A 7,615-nucleotide genomic window follows, 5' to 3' on the forward strand; every position below is an offset into this window, starting at 1 on the left:
GAACACAAATTATTTTTGATAAAATCCGATGGCTCAGTGAGGCCTGCATCGCCAGCAATAACACTCCCTTTTCAATGCCCAGAAAGCTACTAAAAACATATTTAAAACAGTTCATGTGACTACAGTGGTTCAACCTTAATATTATAAAACGGTGAGAATACAAAATAGCGACTTTATTTTACATTTAGCCATTTAGCAGATGATTTTATCCAAAGCGACTTATAAATGAGAGCAATAGAAACAATTCCGACCAACAAGAGGGCAACAGTATACAAGTGCTGTTACACACAAATGTATCTATTATGATAAATCAGCACTGCTTTACCTCACATATGCATATAAGTTACGCTGCTCTCGAGACATGTGTTGCGCTCGTCTCTCATTTGCAATCGCACCAGCGGCCTCATTCAGCTCTCACAACAAACAGGAAAATTATATATTGTAAATAATTATTGGATACGTTGTTTCAAAACAAGTCAAGACAAGTGTGCATTTATCTACCTTAGTGCGTTGTAACAAAATAATAATTTATTTTGATTAAAATTGCAATATAATAATACTTTTCTATTTCTGTTGTACTAACTGTAAATTATTATTTATTGGGATAGCATTTGTTGTACTACATGTAATTTATGCTGATTTAAATGCTAAAAATTTATTTATTACAGTAAAGTACAGCACTGCATTAATGAGAATCAAATGAGAATCACCTTCCTCACACATTACAGCAATGATAATTTTGGGAGAAATGTGTGTAATTATCACAAAATTATTTGGAGGTGAAATGCAACCTGTTCATTAAGGTTCACTCGTCTATTCAAAATTAAAGGGTTAGTTCACCCAAAAATGAAAATTCTGTCATTTATTGCTTACCGTAAGACCGTAAGTTTAAATCCGATGGCTCAGTGAGGCCTCCATAGCCAGCAATAACATTTCCTCTCTCAAGATTCATAAAGGTACTAAAAACATATTTAAATCAGTTCATGTGAGTACAGTGGTTCAATCTTAATATTATAAAGCGACGAGAATATTTTTGGTGCGCCAAAAAAAAAAAAAAAAATAACGACTTATTTAGTGATCGGAGCATAATGAATCAGCGTGTCGAATCAGCTGTTTGTAGCGCCCAAAGTCACGTGATTTCAGCAGTTTGGCACACGATCCGAATCATGATTCGATACGCTGATTCATAACTCTCTGAAGCTCCCTGAAGCAGTGTTTTGAAATCGGCCATCACTAAATAAGTCGTTATTTTGTTTTTTGTATTTTGTTGACTTGTGTACTTATATTATCCCAAATGTTTCCAAGAATGTTTAAATCCAGAGAAATAAGCGATTTTAATCAGGACACGGGCCGTGTCCATGCGTCACCTATCAATGATATCATACCTGCATTACCCTCGATTTCCGATTTTATCATGATTCGATACACTGATTCATAACGCTCTGAAGCTTCCTGAAGCAGTGTTTTGAAATCGGCCATCACTAAATAAGTCGTTATTTTGTTTTGTTTTTTGGCGCAAAAAAAATATTCTCTTCGCTTTATAATATTAATATTGAACCACTGTACTCACATGAACTGATTTAGATGTGTTTTAGTACCTTTATGGATCTTGAGAGAGGAAACGTCATCGCTCCCTATGCAGGTCTCACGGAGCCATCGGATTTCATCTAAAATATCCTAATTTGTGTTCCGAAGATCAACGAAGATCTTACGGGTGTGGAACGGTATGATGGTAAGAAATAAATGACAGAGTTTTCATTTTTGGGTGAACTAACCCTTTAATGTGACATCAAAGATATCTGAAGCTCAGTGACTGAAATAGGTCAGAGATTGTGGAATGAATCAGAAGCACTGTTGTTTACAGACTCTCTCATTCACCCCAGGTTCAAAGCAGAGGCAGAAACAATCGAACTTCAGTTTTATAGGAAGTAAGGAAGATGTATTGCCTCACAAAATGTCTAGTCGGACACTGGCACCTCTTTAAATCTGCTACTGAAAGACACACAAAAGCCATTGTGTGTTCAACCTGAGCACGGTGCTGACAGGAAACTCACTGAGTATGCAAATGTTTGTCCTTAATTTCCTTCCCTTCAACATAATAAAAGAAAAACAAAACATGCAGATTATTTGCTTTCAGATAAGTAAAGCCATAAGCAATGTGAAGCAATAACAAAGACACATGGTTGATCTTAACATCCCCCGAGAACAAGCCTGCACTCAACACAATGCACTCAATACACAACGTAACATGAGATCTGGCCAATCTGGCTGATCCAAACACACACTATCACAGCACAAACAACATTCCAGTATCTGAAAGCCAAATGTCTGTATAGTTTTTACTGGTTTATAGTTGTTTTTAATGTTGTCCACATGGAAAAATAGATCAGAGATGGTGCACGGCAAATAGCAGATGTGTGTTGACAAGCTAATGGCATACCAGCTGGCAGGCTGGTGACCGTGGATCGCTCAGGGTTGCTCACCAAGACACAATGACACAATAGACCTTCTATTTCAGTTTCAACCAACCAGTTCGCATTGCAACTCGCAAGACGTCCTACATCACAGTGTTTGGGTTGAGATTTCCAAAGGAAAAGAAGCATAACTGTGTCACCCACACTGACAAACAAAATTTACTTTAAATGGAACTAAAGTGACTCAGATGAATTATAATTATTGCACATAAACATCCGAAATGACATAGATAGCAGGGTGTTCCCTGCCTAAGTACACTGGTTAAGTTTTAATTTATGGCTGCCTGATTCATGTTTAGCCTGAGGCACAGGTCAAGTTTAACAGACACAGATTAAATCAGGTTTTTCCTATGAATATGCTATAGAGATTATTTACATAAAAACAAAAACTTGTGCACATTTTTCCTACAAATCTATATAGTGTAAAATAAAATCTCATTCTTATTACAGTAAGGTGAAACATTTGCAATAAATATACACTAAACATTATAGTATTATAGAGAGTCTAATGAGAATAATCAATGATAATGATAGAAATTATCAAAAAAAAATTAAATTAAAATAAATATTTATTATGTTAATGTGAATTTGTCAGGAGACATGCTGAAATGTCATGAAAATGTTGATGCAATGCAAAAAAAAGTAATGGTCCTTAATAAAACGTAAATTACTTATTTTTTTAAATAAAATATAATTTCACATTTCTTTACTTCTGATTTTGATGTGAAGTATAACCTGGACATGTTTTTTGTGTGATCACAATCACAGAAAACACAACAACAGACCCCTCAGAAGTTTATCATGTCTTTCTTTTTTTCATTCTTTCTACCTAAGCACCCAGGTGAGAAGTGTTGAGTTTCAGAATACAAAACTCTCAAAGAAAAAAAAAAACCCAAGTGAAACTGAGAAACCAATCTTTCCAATCTTTTATCCAGTTCTACATCTCTGCAGGCATGTGCCAGACAAACTTTTCTGAGTAAACTCTCCTTTGCGTTCTCATTACTAAATGTTGAAAAGAATAAGTACAGTGAAAGTATTGTGAAGTCTCACGTTACCTTTGTGAAAGCAGGTCTTGAAGGAACAGAAGCAGGTAGTTCACAGTGTGAGCTGGAGATGATGTGATAGTGAGCAAATCACTTCTCCAGGCACCAGTTTTACAGCTCCGGTCTTCTTTTGAACAGAGAATATGCCTTTTTTTTATTGCAGGCAAAAAGCTTCAGGCACACAGCTCCATACTGCAGGTAAAGGAAGTTGTCATTTGAAAGCTCTTTGTACACAGTGGGTGTTCCCTTATGGAGCAACAGTTTTCCCTGCGTCGAAATTGGACAAGTAAGGGCAGAGGAGTCTTTGCACAGGTGGGCGGGATATGGGGTGGAGTGCAGACAACTAGAGCATATGGGAAATAGCTGTATTGTCTGCAAGTATTGAAAGAAGTTTATTCTCATTTCAACGTTTTATTATTTTTGTTGTTTAAATCATGTTAAATTGAGTTTGAAAAAGAGTTTATGGTAACATTCTATTTTGATGATCCCCTTTTAACTATAAGTAACATTGCACCTACATGTTAACTAACTCTCATTAGAGTATTAGTAGAATATAGACTGTCTGGGGGGGGGTAACAGCGTTTATATTTTGAGTTATATTTCAGTCCTTTACGTTTATGTTTTATGAACTCTCTCTTTATATAGAATAGCATTAGCATACTGGAGAACGGTGTTGCAACTTTTAAAATCACGTCATTTTGTGTGTAGAGACGTGTTTTCAGACAGGCCAGGTAAATGGGTTAAAGGTAAATCAGTTACTTTCTGAACACATTAAATGGTGTTATGCAACCATGGTAATATGAATTTAATGACTAATCTTGCTCTTTGTGATTCTTTAATAGAAGCAACCAACTGTGCAGTGCTCAACAGAGCAATTACTTGATATTGTCTGATATTTCACACTAACACATCCAGCAGATGCTGTCTGCTGTGCTGTGCATTCATAAATCTGCACAAAAGGGTTCAAAGTCCTTGAAGTGGCTTCTCATAACACTATCTGATATTTTATTGGCCCACTATATAATGAAAATATTACCAAATGAGTGTGTGATATTTTACTAGACCCTGTAAGAACTTTTTATTCCACCTATTATAGCACAGGTAGTACCTGAATCAAATAATTTATCTATAATATCAGGTTGAAGTCTTAGACTAATATGCATGTTTGAGCTGTTTTAACTGAAAGTAACTTTTACTGAGATATCTTAAAATATGTCAGAGCCATTGTTTTGTCTCAAGATGCACACCAGTAATGTTTCCATCTAAGGCATTTTTATAAAAGCTGCTTAAATATTCTAATTGAACTAAGGCCTAGTCCTGGTTTAGTCTAAGCCCTGTCTGTGAAACCAGGCCTATATGATTCAAACAGAAGAAGAAGAAGAATTACACTTTAAACTAATCAATATTATATGGAAATAATATACTTTAAAAGATTATACTTAACTGAACTGAATGTAATGTTTTTGGCCACATAATCAAATTGCAATTAAATGAAAACATATTATAGTTTAAATGTATAAGCTGAACTTTAGAGTGCTGTTTAAGCAGGACTTAAATACTTCCTCATAATTAATTTTATATTTTCTTCAGTTGTCTTTGAAATACGTTTAAAATGTACTGCCAAATGTATTGACAACCATTTATGGTAAACTAAAATATACTTAAATGTAATTTCTACTGAAACTATATCACCATGCATTTAAATATATTTGTAATTACAATTTTTTAATGAAGTTACAATTCAGTACATTTAAAATATAATAACTTAAAATGTAATACTGAATAACACACTACAGTTAAAATTATATCAGGTAATTTATATGTGCTTTAGTAGCTGATACATCAAAATAAGTGTACTTTTAAAAAGTGCACTTAAGTGTGTTAAAAAATAATGGAAGTTATCTCTTATGTAAGTACACTTAAAGTACATATGAAATCAAAATTGACCTTATTTATTTTGTTAGCTCAAATTGCTAGTTTTGTGGTGAACAATTCATCCGTGCAAGTCATTCTCCACAAAAAAATTGTTTGGCTCCATAATATTTAATCAAAATCTGAAAATGCTCCTCCCCTCTGCAACGGTGCCCCTTCTCTAATGACATCAGTTTGACGGCATGGGTTAAAATCGCTTAAACCACTCCCCTCCGACCATTAGTCTGCTATGAGCGAGAGATGGAGAGGAGGAGCGCTAAAGTAAAACTCTGCCCTCTATTCAATATTCCATTTCACTTGGAAATACGTCACAGCACTGGAGAAAAGTCGTTTGCAACTTCTGGTTCACGCAGACTTTTTATTTAAAGCACAACTAAGTAACTTGTTTTACCTTCGTAAATAGTTTTCTAAGGCTACGTCCACACGAAGCCGGAGCTTACCCTAAACCGATCTTTTTTTTCCCTCGTCTCAAAAAATATCTGCGTCCACACGAAACCACTGAAACGACTCAAAACGATGTAGTATACATGCCAGACCATTATGTGGCGCTGTAATTCTGCCGCAGAAATGCACTTAAAGCAGCGAAGAAGACTGTGAGCATGCGCATAAACCTTGCGCGCTGAATACAAACTTTAGCAAAGCTTAGAAATAACACTTTATTTTGGTTCAGCAGCTTCTGCAGCACGAACACAAGCATGTAGAGTCGGCTATTGCTGTTGTTGGTGGTGTTTTGTGGTGTTAGCGCGTCTGACTAGGGTCGACACGTGGGGTGATGACATCATCGTTTCAGAAAATATACGGATTGCCCCGTCCACACGACAACGACCCGGTTTCAAAAAATACCGGTTTCACCTTTCGAAAACGCCGGATCCGTGTGGACGAAACGCCTATCCGATAAAAAATGTGTGCGGTTTCACTGAAACGCGTCTCCGTGTGGACGGGGCCTAAGTCCTTACGATGGTTAATTGACTTGTAGTGGTGTGTTTGAGGCGTGCACTAACCCCCTTTGGCACGTCTACGCCAGAAAACAGCACTTGCAAGTTGAGCTGCGCCGACCCGACACAATCTCGCCTCATGTTCACGTTCACGCGAGAGTGACAAAATGCTTTACGGTAATTCAAAAACAATGTATATATTATGACTTTATAAGACTATTTCGAAAATTACCCACCTCCATCGAGATTTCTTGTACTGTATTTGCAAAACTACTGCGCTGGTGAGCGTTGTAGTCGTTGTAGTCCAGAGCTGTGCTTGGAGTATTTACGACAGTGTGATTCACTGAAGGAACCTGTAGGGGGAGCTTTGCAAATCTTGCTGAGTTCCGCTTTAAGGCCTTTTATTTAATTAATATTATACTTGCAAGTAAGTACTTTTTTTCTTCTTTTTTTTAAGATTTGAAGTATAGGCCTACTACTAGTTCACATTCAGTACAATTGAGTATATCAGTTCCCTGCAGTACCTTCATAGATCCAGTTGTAAGGCCAGACTGCAAAACTAAAGTGAGTTCTCTGCTTCTACAACATTCCTGTGCATTCCTAATAAAAACCTAGTATCACTATGCATATGAATTTACCAAGCAGACTCTTAATTCAGTGATTCATAGCATCCTACCTCAGACGACTCTATTGCTGCTCCATCCACGATCAGGTCTCCTCAACTGCCCTCTGTGCAACCTCGCCTCTGCCTGCAAGAAATCACATGGGAGTCTCAATGAGAAAGAAAGCCATCCCTTGCTCAAGTGTAAACAATAGTGTGCTTCCTTTACTGCCACTGTGAGTAAACAGCCTTCTACATGACTGCAATCTGACCTTAATATGGATTTCGTGATCAGCCTTAGGAAAGAGCTGAATAAAGTTGTTTAGAGTATGTGTTTTGAATTTTAATGGTTCGGATTGATCTAAGCACATTAGAGTAACAAAGAAACAGGTTTTACAACCTTGTAAAAGGAGCTGACTTGTGAACAGCTAAATAGAGAGAGTAAATGAAAGCAGATACAGAAGAATGATGCAAATAATAACTGAATTATAGAAAATAAGAAAATAAACTGAATTAATATGTAACATGTAATGAGAAATAATTCTAAACTATTAATCAATAGCGTTATTAAATAATAATAATAATGATAATGATAAAAAATGCAATAGGCCTATATAGTGTTTACTGCAT

At 36.1% G+C, this 7,615-nt stretch overlaps 1 protein-coding gene across 1 annotated transcript in view; it reads right to left on the reverse strand.

Moving 5' to 3' along the window:
* The window catches only part of plch2a (phospholipase C, eta 2a), a 166,653-nt gene extending 159,525 nt beyond the window's left edge, over positions 1 to 7,128 (reverse strand). Inside the window, exons 1-2 of the mRNA XM_067395341.1 lie at positions 7,061 to 7,128; positions 3,530 to 3,709 (exon numbers count right to left, since the gene is read on the reverse strand). The gene's annotated coding sequence lies outside the window, so the exon portion shown is untranslated. The remainder of the gene's footprint in view (positions 1 to 3,529; positions 3,710 to 7,060) is intronic.
* Between the last annotated feature and the right edge of the window lie 487 nt (positions 7,129 to 7,615).

This window comes from Chanodichthys erythropterus, chromosome 9, assembly GCF_024489055.1.
Source record: "Chanodichthys erythropterus isolate Z2021 chromosome 9, ASM2448905v1, whole genome shotgun sequence".
NCBI lineage: Eukaryota > Metazoa > Chordata > Actinopteri > Cypriniformes > Xenocyprididae > Chanodichthys > Chanodichthys erythropterus.